We start from the raw sequence: 16539 nt of genomic DNA on the forward strand, positions 1-16539 counted from the left end.
CTGTTTAGTCGCTCTCAATTTTGAGGAGTTCGTATTATTTCTCACTTTTCTCCGTTACACAGAGTATTAACAGATACGCATACATTTATTCCTCCCCAATTTGAATTATTTCCATTTAGCATATTTTGCCAAGTGGAATTATTGGATCAAAGAGTAGGAGCCATTTTATAGCTCTTGTTATTGTCTGGCGAGGCAGTCTTTGGAGGGCAAGGGTCACGGAACTCCCTTAAAACACTTAAGAGATTGAGTGTGAAGAAGCATTGGATTTATTCTGAATGGCTCACAGTGACTGGGCATCGGCGAGTTGCTGCAGTGACAGAGATGTAGATTAGTTTCTACATAGGGCAATTTGGAATATTTAGAGCTGCCAGAAAATGGCGCAGGCTGCCTCCACAGGTAGAGATTCCTCCTTTCCGGGAAATTTTAAGCATGAGAGAGTTTTTAAAAAATTGTTTTATAAGCTTTCCAGATTTGCAGTCTGTGTATTTTCCTAGCCCCTTTCCTTTGCTCTCAAAACAAAGTTCGTTAAACAAACACTTATGAAGGCCTAACGTGTGCCAGGGATGTCTAGAGGCAGCTGGAACCCTCACTGGCAGCCTCCCAGCAGAGTCCTCCAGGAGCCCGCAATCTGGGAATTACAACAGCATGACGTCAGGCTTCTACCCCACCCCCAACTTCAGAACTGCTAAGCATGTGGGTTCAAATTTGTCTCCAGTTCCTTGACATCTCCTGTTCTGTGCTCATTGTCTACTTCCAGGTCTCTGCCCATATGCCACCCATTCTTAAGACCTCTTATTCCAGAACTTTCTCTCTATGCTGTGCCATGCCTCCCAATGCTCCCAAGCCAAACCCAGTACCTAAGTTGATTCTAAGTAATTGTTACGTTGTCTTGTTTTTTTTATTCTGCCAAAAGATATTTGTATTTAAAATTAGGTGTTTTTTTTTTTTTTTAATGTGGAGGTTTTGTCCCCAGAGTACCTGTAATTGTTGGAATATAGTAGTCCTAATTCCACTAATATAACTTCACCTCCTCACCATGAACATACTGGGTGTTTCTCTCTCTCTCTCTTCCAGGCAAACAGCCTGATTTACTGAAGGAACCAGTTGCTTAACAATCTGTTGGTTTGGGGTTTTGTTTTTTTAAAAGTCACCTACCTAGTAAAATGTAGTTTTAAAACTGCAGACTTGGCCAGGGAGGAAAAGCCCCTATTGGGGATGAAGACTCAGCCATAGTCCCTGAGTTTGACTTTTTCTTGGAGGGTATTTTGCTGAATTTCTCTGCCAATGCCACACTGGCCTTGCGGAAGTCCTGCTCCCCTTTCGCAGTTTCTCCAGAATGCAAGTCAGCGGAATGACCCACCCGGAGACAGCACAAGGCAGAGGCAGGAGGGCAGTGAGGAGAGACACGGTTCCGGGTTCAGCGCTGGGGCCACCACTGCGGCAGGAGGCCTTGAGCTTGAGCCTGGGCCACTGTGTCGTCATCAGTGACCACCTTCCTTCTGAGGGCTCAGTAAAATCAGCAAATGTGGGAACAACAGCAAATACAATCACCAAAGCTCACTGTTCATTGTGTCGATGCAAACAGTGCAGAGAACCGGCTGGTCTTGTAGTGTCAATGTGAATTTTTTAAAATGTCCTTTTGGTTCCCAGAAAAAATATTCAGAGGGCTACCTTGATTTTTTAAGAATTTTGAATTTATGTTCCCTATATGAAAGATGCAAATCAGAAGCCCAGTTCTTCCCTAAGGCTTGATGGGTTTTTAAAATTTTATGTATGTATGTATGTATTAAGTAAACTCTACTCCCAATGTGGGGCTTGAACTCACAATCCCAAGATCAAGAGTTTCATGTTCTACCAACTGAGCCAGTCAGGCGCCCCTTTAGGCTTTTACGTTTAACTTACAAACAAGTACATTTTAATAATCACTTAAAGGATTGTATTTGATGACGATTTGGTACTATTTATAAATGTAGTTAATAAGACTATTTTAAACATTAAAAAATATATTTTATACATTTGACATATTCCATGTCCTTATGAAGTAATCTGACAAACCAACAAAGCATTCCTGAATACCTAAAACACTAAAATCTAAACAATTTATAAATATGGTGATTCAATTCTTGTTTCCTTCAATGTTCCCAAACTAATTTTATTTTATTATTTTTATTTTTTTCCCAAAGCCCACTTTATTGTTTTTTTGTTTTTTTTTTCCCAAAGCCCACTTTAAAGGAAAGTTCTACTTCAAATCACACATCTAGAGTGCCTGAGTGGCTCAGTTGGTTAAGCGTCTGTCTTTGGCTCAGGTCATGATCCCAGGGGCCTGGGATCGAGCCCCGCATCAAGCCCCGCATCAAGCCCCGCATTGAGCCCTACATGGGGCTTCCTGCTGCCTGGGGAGCCTGCTTCTCCCTCTCCCTCTGCCTGCAGCTCCCCCTGCTTGTGCACGTGCCTCTCTCTCTCTCTGTCAAATAAATAAATAAAATCTAAAAACAAAACAAATCACACATCTAAACCAATTACACATTTTATTTTTTTTTAAGGTTTTATTCATTTATTTGAGAGAGAGAGAGAGGGACAGGGAGCAGGAGCAAGGGGAGGGGCAAAAGGAGAAAAAGACTCCCCGCTGAGCAGGGAGCCCGATGCGGGGCTCCACCCCAGGACCCTGGATCATGACCTGAGCCGAAGGCAGACACTTAACCGACTGAGCCACCCAGGTGCCCCCCCAATTACACATTTTAAATTAGAATTGTAAGGCCAATTAATTAACAGATGAAAAATTTTTTAAAATACTGCAAATACCTAAAATACCAAATACGCACAAATTTCTTAATACAACATATTAATGCTATGTGTTTGATTGTTTTAAATATTTCTATCCTTAATTTAAAATTTTCTGGATGTTAAAACAAACTTACCTACTAAGGGAGAACTGTGTCATCCTAGATGCCTGGGAAGCCCCTTCCCAAGTACCTTTTTGGAAACATGTTCTGAGTGGCCCAGCAGAGATTTTGTCCCAAGACTCTTGGGTAGCTCTTCTCAGGCCCCCAACTGCCCCACGGAGCACTCTTCCATGGATGCTGTATCATTGCTCTCTGAATGGGCCAGTTCCACAGTCCAGGGCCCCCTAGGTTCAAGTTACGCTTCATCTAATTCTTCAACCTACACACACGGATGTCAGAAACTCCTACCCAGGTTGCTATACAACTTGTTTGGATATAATTAATCTATTGAAGGATTTAGTCTATTCTGAATTCTTTCCACACTCTTTTCCAGTTTCTGGGGCCACCACTCTTACAGATATTGAATGGTCTGATTTCTTGTCATGGTGCCTGACTGGTTATAGCCCTGGGGGTATGCCGGAAACATGTAACAGGATTTGTGGGTTTTTTTGTTTTGTTTTATTTTTTTAAGATTTCATTCACCTATTTGACAGAGAGAGCGCAAGCAAGGGCAGCGGCAGAGGGTGAGGGAGAAGCAGGCTTCCTGCTGAGCAGGGAGCCCGATGAGGGACTCTATCCCAGGACCCTGGGATCAGGACCTGAGCCGAGGGCAGCCACTTAACTGACTGAGCCACCCAGGTGCCCCATGTAACAGGATTTGTATTTAACAGAGAATAGGTTTGCTTAGTTGGGATGAATGAAACCCTAGGAGAGGTGGGACAAAACTGTTCTCGAATCTATTTCACTATACTTTCTCTACTTTCTATATCATTGTACTTTCTGTTATCGTTAGATGGTGTTTCAAAGGTATTGTTTTCACTTGCCTCCCAAGCTAGATAACGAATCCTTGATTGCAACAACTTAGGTGTGTTTGTCTAACTCCAAATCACAGCCCCCTCCAAACCCTCATGTGTGTTGGGCATACGTTAGGAACCCAGCATATTTGGAAAAAAGAAAACCCAAGAACTTTTGCGCCCTCTTAAGGCAGTACCTGGGATAGATGGTGAATTACCGGAGAAGCAAAGGAACGAGAAAGAATGAGTTCATACAGGTGTCTCTTAGACGAGGCCTTTGAATGATTGGGTATGATGTTTCCACCAACCAAGACTGGGAGATTGCAGGAAGAGGGGCAAGTGTGGAAGCCAGGCATATCATGAGCTCAGTTCTGAGTGTTTTTCTTCAGACGCTTGCAGCCCCAAGGAAGGGGCTGGTAAGGGCAGGTGGATGGCCTGGCATTTGGGAGATGGGGGATGGAGGTATGCTCTTGGGAGCAGGTAAGTGGCCTTTGAAGCCCTGGGCGTGTATCAAGTGCCTCTTGAGAGCGTTGTTGTGAGAAGAAAAGAGCTAAGAATAGGCCCCTGAGGAACACCCTCACTTAAGGTGCAGACAGAGGAAGTGGAGCTGCCCACGACGCTGGGGAGATGCCAGGGGTGTAGGAGAATGTTGTTTTTCTCTCACTTCCAGCACGTCTTCTTTGGTTAGAAGCAGAGGGGTGGCCAGACAGCGATAGTTATGGGCAGAATGTGGTGTGGCAGGGCGCTGGGATGTTACGGGGGTGGGGTGGGGGGGTGCTATATTTGGGGTGGGCCAGTGTGGGTGTGGTAGGTCATGGGGAGCTCTGCCTTCACTCTCTTTCTCTAGGAAGCAGGGAAGAGGGCTGGGCGTCAGAACTGTTGGATTCTCTGCTTTCTCTGCCACTTCACGTCTCCCCAAACACCCTTGGCTTATTCGGACCTCTAATCTGTGTAGGAAAATCTCCTTCTAAATACGGGAAGGAAGCAGAGTTGGTGGAGGGAAGGAGAGGGGCTGCTTCGCTGTTGAGTGTTGGTGTGTGTTGTCCACACACGTGCACGTGTATGAATGTGTCCCTGTGTGTGTGTATGGATGTGGATGTGTGGGTCTCATGTTAGTATCTATGTGCCCATATGTGTATAATATGTGCATGTTTTTCTCTGAGCGTCTCACAAGAAAAGTATAGAAACTGAGAGGAAGCATCGAGACACTTTTATGCCAATTTGGTAGAGTGCTTTTATGTTAATTGAATCTAAGAATGAGAAATTCGGCCTTGTGTTTTCTATATGTATATGCTCTATTTCATTTTTCTAGTAATTCACTTTATCGTGTTTTGTGAAGACATTGGTCGGTGGCAGACTGCCTACAAAACTGCTCCCTCCTCATAGTTAGAGAAGCACTAATTGGGACCAGGTCAACATTCTGGGAAGGTCCTAATTCTGAAATTCCCCAGGGAGAGAGAGACTCACTTCAGAAATCTGAGGTTCCTGCTGTGGGTCGTATCAAGGAGGCATGAGGACAGACAAAGGGGTGGAGGTCAGGCCTCAGATCTGACTGGCATCTGGGGGCACAACGTGCTCTTCCTCCCCTTCCTTTCCCCTAAGTGAGAGAGGACCACCAGGCAGTTCTCAAGTGGGTGGGAGACCGGCCCTGCTGGGCCTCCAAGCCCGCGCTGGCTCAAGGTGCTGCCCTCCCTCCTGCCCACAGAGCAGGTGAAGCTGATGCCTGAGAGGCAAGATGGGGTTTCCAAACCTCCATACTTTCCCCAGGATAGTAACGCACACTCAGTGGGGAAGAACAGAGTCTTTCATTGCAGCAAAACGAGACACCTTGGTCCGGTACAGGGAACCCAGGCAGATCTTCCTGCCTTTCTTTCTTAGATAATCTTCCCGGCCTGGGTCCCTCTGAACTGTCCAAACACAGCCCTCCCAAGGCCCTAACCTGGTTGGCATTTGCCATTTTATATTGCTTTTCTTTACGAAGGTCTCCAAAATTATACACGCCTTAGGCCCCACAAAACCTGGATCCACCTTCGCTGAGATCCTCAGTGCTTGACCCTGGAAGGGCCACACAGTATCAAACTCAGAAACAAATAAGCGACAGTGAAGGGCTAAAGAGAATGACTCCTCTTTCCTCATCCATAAACCCCCCCGTGGAATTAAGAGTATGTGAAGCTGGGTGTGTGGGAGGGAAGCGGCATTTGCAAAGGGGAAGGATTAGTCGAGAACGCAAGGGTGGAAATTCAGCAGCGATGTCCGGAGTGTGCAGAGCTTGGGGTGGAGATGGCGGCGGGGGGCACCTGGCTATAGATAGTATTATCCAAGTGCACAGGGACCGCTGATACCAGCTGGAACCAGGCCATCCTTTTCTGCCATGGAGGGACACAGGCCATGGTGTGAGGAGTGGTCACCTGCTTCTTCTTGTACAGCAGTCTGGACACTCCCTGAGATGAGCTCGCATGTAAAGGACACAGGCCCTTGGCCCAGGTGGCCCAGTTCTCATGGCTGTCCTTGCAGGCTACGCTGCGGGTCTGACAGGTGGCATCTCTCATAGGGGAGTAACGACACAGAGGAGGAGTACGACACCACGGGGGGAGCCCTGCTCACCCCTCCAAGAATTTCGTACCCTAAGGCAGTTATTGCAGGGCTTCTATGGCCTCAGACATTTAAGACCACCACTGACATTTTATGGTTCAGTCCCAGCAGAGAATGTGCCTTTTTATGCCCCCCCGTAAATACTTATATTGTTTGTCCCTCGTAAGAGTTTTATGAGGCAAGTATGATTACTTTTTTTAATATATGAGCAAACTGAGGCTCAGACAAGTTAAGGAAATTGCCCATCGCCACACAGCTAAAGAGAGTCAGATACAGGATTTTAATCAACGCTTCTTGGTTTCCAATGCCCCTGTTCTTTTCCACACTCCCAGGTTTCTTGTTTGAAACACTGAGAAGTCAGACCACAAGGGTACGAATCTTGGAAGAAAAATGGGCTAAGGGTCCACACTCCACTCCCCCAGCCTAGCTCAGGCGTTCCCGAGTCAGTATTAAGGTTGTGGAGTGAGGCTGATTCCTTTCTGTTCTGTGTCCTACTTGCTCACTGAAGCTAGAAAAACAGTCGCTCCCAGTAAGAGAGTCACTGCTCCAGCTGGTCAAGCAGCATGGTAGTTTTGGGTTTTTTCTGCAGCAGACATTTTCCTTGTTGGAGAAAGTCTTGGAATGATAGAGTGTCAGAGCTGGAAGAGTTCTTAGACATATCTCAGTCAACTCCTTATTGTACAGATGAAGGAGCCGGAGTTCGTGAAAGAGGCCACCTATGAATGGCAGAGCTGGGGCCAGGAGCTTTCTGACTTCCAACCCAGCCCTTTGGTGTGGTGCCAGGCTGAAAAGGGAGGGAGAAAATGGTTCCCATAGGGGGAGGGCACAGTGAGTGTGTCTCTGTTTGTAGTCTTGGGTGGTGCAGGAACATTGCCTTCAATAATTCTCTTCTGATCCTTGTGATAACATTTAGGAGGAAGTCTCCTATTAGAGCAAGGAGGTAAATTCTTTCTCCCCCTTTCCAATAGAGGCCACAGATCTCAGGCTGAGTCTTTGCCTGAAAACAATATCTGGATAGAATTTTTAAAAATTGGATGACACTGGGGCACCTGGCTGGCTCAGTCGGTGGACCCTGCGACTCTTGAGCTCAGGGTCGTGAGTTTGAGCCCCACGTTGAGCGTAGGGATTACTTAAGAAAATATAATAATTGGGGCGCCTGGGTGGCTCAGTCGTTAAGCGTCTGCCTTCGGCTCAGGTCATGGTCCCGGGGTCCTGGGATCGAGCCCCACGTCGGGCTCCCTGCTCCGCGGGAGGCCTGCTTCTCCCTCTCCCACTCCCCCTGCTTGTGTTCCCTCTCTCACTGTCTCTCTCTGTCAAATAAATAAAATCTTTAAAAAAAAAAAGAAAATATAATAATTAAAAAATAAAAGGGGCACCTGGGTGGCTCAGCTGGTTAAGCGTCTGCCTTTGGCTTGGGTCATGATGTCAGGGTCATGAGATCAAGCCCCACGTTGGGTGTAGAAATTACTTAAAATAAATACATAAATAAAACTTAAAAAAATTTTAAAAAACCAAAGAATTTATATATATAGATATACATATATCTTTTAAAGATTTATTTATATATCTCTTTTTTTTATTTTTAAAGATTTTTTTAAATTTATTTATTTGAGAGAGAGAAAGAGATAGCATGAGAGGAGGAAGATTCAGAGAGAGAAGCAGACTCCCCGCCGAGCAGGGAGCCCGATGCGGGACTCGATCCTGGGACTCCAGGATCATGACCTGAGCCGAAGGCAGTCGCTTAACCAACTGAGCCACCCAGGCACCCTATTTATATATCTCTATAACTATTTATTTTATATATCTATATAAATATTTATTTATATATCTATATAAAGATTTATATATATATCTTTATAAATTTATATATATATAGATATAGATATTTTTAAAAGATTTATTTATTTATTTGAGAGGTGGGGCGGAGAGAGTCTCAGGCAGACTCCACACCCAGTGCAGAGCCCCACGCAGGGCTCAGTCTCACCACCCTGAGATTACAACCTGAGCCGAAACCAAGAGTCGGACGCCCAACCGACAGTACCACCCAGGTGCCCCTACGTATATATTTAGTAAGTTTTAATACCGGCAGTAAGGGGATATTGCAACAGTTGTCAAGGGACGAAGCAAGTGACTGCAGTTGGGACACTTGCTCTGGGCTACAGCTTCTCGGGTCCGTGTGGCTGTGTTGGACCCCACCCAGGATCTCAACCTCTGGGATTTGCGTGACTTCACTGCCTTGAGATAAAATGCTCCTCAAAGAAGCACAAATCCCTGAGTCTCCTAGGATCTGCGTTGCCAGAGGGGAAACTGCTGAGATGTTTGTCCCTCTGCCACCAGGGTGGAGCCTGGTTCACCAACACAGCTCACCTTTTCCACAGCAGGGATCTCTTCATGCTCTCCTCCCCACAAAGCTCACAAAACATTGATTTTTGAGCCCAGGAGAACATTATCCAGCCAACAGCTGACTTGGGCCCCAGGGAGCAAAAAAAAAAAAAAAAAAAAATATATATATATATATATATATTTATCCAGGAAGTCATTTCTCTTTTGCAGGCCCTCAGCTGAACCTCTCCCATGGGGTTGGGAGGATCACCAAGGGATTATTCATTAACAGTTGCAGACCCAAGCCTCCAGGCTTTGGAGTGACGGTGGGGATGGCGGCGGGAGCCAAGGGCTGGCATGAACATTCGTGCTGACCAAGATGATTGACCACAGACTTTGCAAGCCCTGAATCCAATTAAGTTGCAAACATGCTTTCCCTCAGGTAAGTGCTGAGCCTGCAGCTGGCCAACCCCACTCAGGCAGGCCTGGGAAAGGGGTTCTTTCTATTATGTGTTTGATCCTAGTCATTCGTCATAACTCTTCCCAACTGCCACAGTCTCAGGGCCCTGTTATCCATTAAGCACTAGAAGCTCAATGTCTAGGGTTTGGGAAGTTTTCAAGGGCCTATGCTACCGGAGACTGGGAAGAAAACAATATAGGCTCCGATCAAGGAAAAGTCAACTTCAAATCAACTGTAAAATATGTACTTACCTGTTACCACAGTAACAAAGTTGACTTCATTTATTTTGAAATTTGGCACTCATAAAAATTTACTACATTGCAAAGCAATCTTAGGTGAGATTTTCTCATTTTATGGGAATTCTCAAGTACTACGGTTGCAGAAGGAGCGGTACCAATTGCAAAGTACTTGTAGTCAATTTCAGAAGTAAATCTTTAAATATCATTTCAGATACATTTCTGCAAGAATGATACTGAATGAGGAATATGTATATTAAATATATTCAATGTGATGAAGTGTTAAGGTGTCTAGCATGGTATGGTGGTACTAAATACGGCCCTCCTTATGGGTCCAGTCAGCACAGGCTGTGCCAAGGGATACCACTAACCACCATTCCGTGAAGGTCTGCTTGGCACGGTGATAGGTACTTTGTTAAGAATTCTAGCTATCGGGGCGCCTGGGTGGCTCAGTCGTTAAGCGTCTGCCTTCGGCTCAGGTCACGATCCCAGGGTCCTGGGATCGAGCCCCACATCGGGCTCCCTGCCCAGTGGGGAGCCTGCTTCTCCCTCTCCCGCTCCCCCTGCTTGTGTTCCCTCTCGCGCTGTGTCTCTCTCTCTCTCTCAAATAAATAAATAAAATCTTAAAAAAAAAAAGAATTCTAGCTATCATATAAAGAAGTATTTACTGGGGCACCTGGGTGGGTTTGTTTTTGTTTTTGTTTTTTATCTGTGTAAATACTTTTTTCTGTTTCTACATAGGATATTGAAATTTACACATTATTTTTAAGACAACTAATTTAAGACAACTAATATACAGCTAACTGAAATAAAATATACAAGAAGCTTATGAGATATGAGATACAGATGAGAAAACCTGAGAAGTTTTTAATTTAATTTGCCCTACTGGGAACATCAGAACTCCTGGACTTGATATTGGCCTTATGTATCAAATATTTTTTTCTGTAAGTACTAGCTGGCACCCTCCCAAAGAAGTCGGTTAAGCATCCGACTCTTGATTTCAGCTCAGGTCATGATCTTGGGGTCCCGGGATGAGCCCTGTGTCAGGCTCTGCGCTCAGTGGGAAGTCTGCTTGAGATTCTCTCTCTCTCTCTCCCTCTGCCCCCCCCCACTCATGAGTGTATGCACACTCTCTGTCTCTCTTAAATAAATAAATCTTTTAAAGAGTGTTTACTGTGTGCCAAGGCATTGTGCTTTATATATAACATTATCTACAAAGCAATTATGTGGTCCATGTTATTACCCCCATTTTACAGAAAAGAAAACTGAGGTTTGGCGAGGTTAAGGTTACAGATTTAGTAAGTGAGATTGACAATGAGGTAGGTCTGGCTCCAAAGTTATGTTGTTCCTTTCTGCCACACTGCTTTCCCGTTTATTGAAGTTACCTTATTGGCTAAGAGTCACCTGGTCACCAAATTCTATTCTAACAGATTGGTCTCCCTTTCGTCTCCTGGGCATGTTTTGCTCTTTTCAACTGTACTTCTGTTTTGTTTTGTTTTTCTTCCCTGAGAGCCCTCCCTCAAATGTTAGTCATTTTTCAGAGCTCAGCTTGATCACATGTGTGAACACTGCCGGTCAAGTCCACCCTAGGCTAATCCCTCCTAAACCTAACGTCCTTCAGCATTGCTTCCTGGTACCACTCATTTGAGTCCTTAATCGTGTGCTACCTTGTTTTGTTATTTGATTCTCACATGTGTGTCCAGTCTTCCCAGCTGGTTGGAAAACTCGGACAGGAATCGGGTCTTCCCCCTTCGCTAGCCCAGAGGGGACACTCAGTGCCTGTGTTGCCTCTCAGAATCCTCGTCATTTCTAACACAAGGATGCATAAAGTTGCATAACTTCTAAAATGCTCCCTGGCACTAAGACTCTATGAAACAAGAAGAAACATCCAAGTGCTCGCAGCCAGACTAGGACGTAAGAGGCTCCACGGTTAGACCCTGAAGGTAGCTCAGGAGAGGAAAAGCAGAGAATCCGCAATGATCCCCTAAAAACCAGTGTTTTCCGGATACCCGAGGAAGGGTAGGTAGAAAAGTCTGTCTGGGTCACCGGTGGGAAGGACAGCAGCAGCATGAGGATAGAGGGCAGTCCTTGACCTACAAGTGCCACCCTCAGTATGGGTCATCAGGCTTCCCCCTGCGAATGGACTCCTGGTGGGTAAGAGGCAGACTCTTCAGGAAGAAGGGGGTTCTGGAGGAGCGGGGTGGTGCAGGAGGGGCCAGGGCCACTACCAGTGACCAGGAGTGGCTAAGGGGGACACGGGCTGTGCATTTTCTGATCCTGTGCTTGGGTCCTGAGTGAGATCGTCCAGAAGCAGTTCCCGGTCCCTCAGCAGAGGGCAGTGGTAGGATCCGTTCATGGAACTTGTGTACGAGGTCCAGCGGTGACTACAGAGCTGGACGCGACGTGCTCTGATAAGTTCCTCGTGACGGGGTGTGAGAGGAGATGCTGCTGGCGGCAGGCGCCAAGGTGGAGACCAGCTGGGGTGCAGAAGGCTTGGAATAGAATCCACCCAGAGGCAAGCCCGATGACGGTAGAACATTAGCTGCTGGAGGCAAGTGGCTGCTGACAGGGCTCCACGTAGCTTTTCAGCTAACTTTCTGCCAAACCGCTTGACACATCCGCGGTGGACCCCCTGGAGCCAGGACAGGTGACAGGAAGGAGCACTTACTCCTGACAGGGATCCCCGCCATCCTGGCCCTTGACCCGCTCCCGCCGTGCAACCTTGCTGCAATGCTGATTCAAAAATGAGACCGACATTGTGACTGTTTAGCTCCCCAGTGATGTCCTGAGTACATATAATGATATCCCTGAGAGAGACAGAGAGCGAAGAAAGGAACAGAATAGTGCAAACCAAGTGAACGTCTAAGAAACTGGGTAGAGGCGGGCTCAGGCTGGAAAAGCCCAAAAGCGAACAAGAAGGGTGAAGAGACTTCAGGGCAGCAGCATCCTGCTCTTGAGCAGCTCTGGAGGAAAACAAGCCTACCGTGCCCCGCTCTTCTGAATATCCTTCTTCATCTCTTTGCTGGAATCCAGGATCTTGGCGATGAAGTTAACCACCAAGGCTGGGGGAGCTGGGTTGGTCTCACATAACAGGGCGCCTGGGTGGCTCAGTTGGTTAAGAAGCTTCCAACAGGGAATCTCTCCAAGAGAGATTCTCATCCAAGAGGGGGTGCTTGGCTCTGAAGACCCATGGCCATGACATATCTTGGATCCTGGTTTCTGAACTCTGAGCCTTAGAGTTCTATTACAAGGAATTCATTGCCATACTCCTTCTAAAAAGCCTCACTCTGTTCCCAGTGGCTGACCCTGTCTCCTGCCAGGTCCATTTCCTCTTTACTGTGTAGCTCTTCGGGGCCTTCTCAGGGAGCCCAGTCCCACCATGATCTTGCCTCAGCAGGTGGACTGTCTCCCTTGTTCCTGGCTATAGGATCTGTTCTCAGGAAACACAGCATGTAATCTTCAGCCTAACCAGAGCTGAGGCAGGGGGCTCCCCTCACATGCGTTTTATGGTCTTTGACTTACTACAGGCCTGTGTGCAGCATTTGGACCTCCCAGCGGTGACAAAAACAACAGTGATAAAAATGATCATAGCTAATATTTACTGAGGGGTTTCTATGTTCCAGTCACTGTTCTAAATGCTTTATGTCTGTTTTCTCTCTCTCTCTTTTTTAAGCACGCGAAGGACCTTCTTACTGCCCTTGCCCCCCCATAACTATCTTATCTTTCTCACCCAGTTCTTGAAGAGAAATACTGGTCAGAGACTCAGACCCACAGAGAGCAACTTAAGGCAAACCCCACTAAGACCAGTGTACTCCTATCTTTGACTGAATACAAATATGTGAGTGGTGTACAAAGACACAAGATAGATGTCTTCTTTCCCAATTTTCCTGAAATTATTTTGGGGGAAGAGGAAGTAATTTAAAATATTATTTTTACATAAAATAAAATGATATGGTGGAGTATATTGAAAAATTCAAATACATTACAGGGTATTTATTTTACAATTTAAAATATTTTTGCTTTGAAGTAATTTCAAATTTATATGTAAGTTTCAGAAAGAGTACACAGAGCTCCCCTGTATGCTTTGACCAGATTCCCCAATTATTAACATTTCTGAACTATTTGAGACTAGGTTACAGACATGATGCTCCGTTACCCCTTAATACTAAAGTGAGTATCTCCTAATTACAAGTTCCCTTGCCTACATCAGCACGGCACAGCCATCCAAACCAGGAAATTAGCTTTGATCTGTTATTACCCGCAAATGAAATTTTAAGATAACATATAAAACATCTTTGCACATGGCTATTCTAAAAATATTAGTTAAGTGAAAGAAGGAGGCTTCAGAGAGGGCTCATGCTTGCTGGGCATGACTTCAGGTGTTTTAATGAATTCCCCTCTGCCATTACCAACTTTGAGTAGTCTGAGACACATCGCTCTGTGTCTAGTTGACCACGAAAACCCAGCCCTGGATGCATCAACTTTGAAAGTAAAGAATAGTGACCCTTACCAAAGATAAAATGTCTCGGGATGTCTCAGGCCCACCTGGAGGTCTGCCAAATGTTTTCAGCCTGGCCCCAAATAGCAGATGGAAAGTGAACACCTTTGTTCTTGCTGCATGCCCTTATTCATGTCTCCAACAGCCAGTGGTACGGCCTAAGGATATGCTTGACTAGTTCATAACCAAGTCCTTGGGTGCTGTTTTGTCCCCATCTTCACCGACACAATATGAACATTCAGGTGAAGGGGATGTGCTCCATGGGTGAGAGGCAGAAATGTAAACATGTCGGGATTACGGACACTAAACCCTATTTTGAATGAACATGATTTTGTCTCAAGTCCGGGAATCTGCCCATTTGCAGATTGATTTGCCAGTCCATGGATAGTGAATTTAACCTTGGAAAATGTCTGAGATCCATCTGAGACAATTAATCAGAATGCCAGTTTGGAAATATCACTGGACTGGTTCAAGAAGCCTGAGTACTTACTTAAACTAGCCATGTGATCTTGGACAAGGTGTTTAAGTACTCTGGGTTTTATTTTATTCATTTGCAAAATGGGGAAGGCTGGATTAGATGATCTCTGAGGTCAGTGGACACAATCTCTTGTAACATTTTAATTTTATGAATATCTGCCGAAAGAGCCTAAAGCTTTACAGACGTGTAGATCTGTTTTGTGCTAAATGCCACGGCCCGAGCAGGAGTTTGTACTAATTTACACCAGGTCGGTTTATGCTTTAAATGTGTAAGCTCAAGTAAGTTTCTATGTGAAGACCATTGAAAGTGAGAGCTATGGTGCTTTCCCACTGCAAGCAGTCTGTTGGAAAGCACGGAAGGACCAGGAGCCACGGGCACAGGGGGCACTTTTGAGTGATGGAAGACCAAGTAGGAAAGGGAGCTGAATCTGGGAGTGGGAAGAACATGAGAGTCCATGCTGGAGGCCAGGGCATAGTAAGCTCACCTGAGGACTGATTTCAGTGTCAGGAGGGGCAGTTGGAAATGTCACTAGGGCTCTCTCGCCATTAATTGCTGTGATACTTGAACCCTTTGGAGAGTAGCTGGCGTGGAGGACACCCTCAGAAGTTAGTGGCCCTAAATCCTCTGCCTTCTTTTTATATCTTTTGATTCATGGAAGGTAGAGTTGGGAAAACAAAAAAACCTTTAAGTAGTCTTAACAGAAATACTCAATTTAGCACCCCCCCTTTTATTCGCTCCAACTGAAGCATTGTCCCCTACCACACCCCACTCCAAATTACTTTACCTAGAGAGATAATGCATATTGTCCTTTTTGTCTGACCTTGAGCCTTACTTTATCCGCTCTTGGCTAGGGACTACTTTTGGCAAAGGGAGGCTAAGGAGGAGTTTGGCCTCTGTTTAAATCCTTTGTTTTTCTGTCACGGAAGTCAGGCCTGTTCCATCCATCACAGGTTTGGTCCCCCAACATTTAACACCACAGCAATAAATATAAATGATAACACCTCTTGAACTTTTCCTACAGGCCAGCCACTGTACTAAGTGCTTTAAATATATCGTCACATTTAATCTATCTAATACTCCTACGAAGTAGCTTACCTTTATATAGATAAGGATTTTCCATCATAATGTGTATTTCCTTTATGCGTAAACATCTTTCTTTACCTCCCCTCTTGGGAACTATGGGCTTCCTACAAGGCCCCATTAGTGATGTTTTCTCATGCTTCTGTGGCTTCATGGATGCTCCCAGGCTGACTGATTTGGAGTCCTGCACAGGTAAACATCCTGGCAAGAGTTGTACCTGCTCTTCTTTCTACCTTCCATGGTGGGATAAGGGTAGGTGGAGACCTTTAAAAGAGAGAATCTAAAGTCTTCAAAGTACTTTTGGAAGCTCAGTCATGCAGGAGCATAAGAATGGGCCAAGGCTCTCTCAAAGGAAAGGCTCCCTGGATGTTATTGCTATCGGTATGTTTTCTGCTGCCATAGCACTGGGATTATCCCTTAGAGCCATGGATACTATGAAGAAGGCCACTGACACTATGAATCAATGTGTGGAGAAGGGTCTTCATCTCAAGGGCATTTCCTCTTCTCACATTCTCCCCTTGAGATCAGGACACTTCTCCTCACATTGACTCCGTTGGCCTTCTTCATAGTGTCTATGGGTCATTTACTTCAGAGTATGGAGACTTTGGGAAACCAGGGTCATGTAAAAGATTCTCCTACCTAATATACCTCAGTTCTCACTTGTAGGAAAGTGAGTGAGCTCTAGCACCAGTTCTTGGGTTACTTTCTTTACTGGATTCCATTTCTTTTCTTTCTTTTCTTTTTTTTAGGGAGAGTGTGCATGGGTGAATGGGTCGGGGGGCAGAGGGAGAGAGAGAATCTTAAGCAGTCTCCACGCCCAGCGTGGACCACGGAGCCCGACATGGGGCTCCATCTCACGACCCTGAGATCATGACCTGAGCAGAAATCGAGAGTCAGATGCTTAACTGACTAAGCCACCCAGGAGCCCCATACTGGACTCCATCTCTGCTCCTTAGGTCCGGGTTGAAACAATTTTCTTTTTTTTTTTTTTAAAGATTTATTTATTTATTTATTTATTTATTTATTTATTTATTTATTTATTAGAGAGAGAGAGAGCATGAGGGGGGGAAGGTCAGAGGGAGAAGCAGACTCCCTGCCCAGCAGGGAGCCCGATGTGGGACTCGATCCCGGGACTCC

General features: G+C 45.5%; 1 protein-coding gene across 3 annotated transcripts in view; it reads left to right on the forward strand.

The window, feature by feature from the left end:
- Positions 1-16539, forward strand: part of RNASE13 (ribonuclease A family member 13 (inactive)) — a 47092-nt gene that overhangs the window by 15416 nt on the left and 15137 nt on the right. For 2 of the 3 annotated variants that reach the window (XM_034994523.1, XM_034994522.1), the window contains exon 2: positions 8882-9092. The exons of the other annotated variant lie outside the window; for it this stretch is intronic. The gene's annotated coding sequence lies outside the window, so the exon portion shown is untranslated. The remainder of the gene's footprint in view (positions 1-8881; positions 9093-16539) is intronic. 3 annotated transcript variants of the gene reach the window in all.

Source organism: Mirounga leonina, unplaced genomic scaffold (assembly GCF_011800145.1).
Source record: "Mirounga leonina isolate KUSES-001 unplaced genomic scaffold, KU_Mleo_1.0 Mir_91, whole genome shotgun sequence".
In the NCBI taxonomy this organism is placed as follows: domain Eukaryota; kingdom Metazoa; phylum Chordata; class Mammalia; order Carnivora; family Phocidae; genus Mirounga; species Mirounga leonina.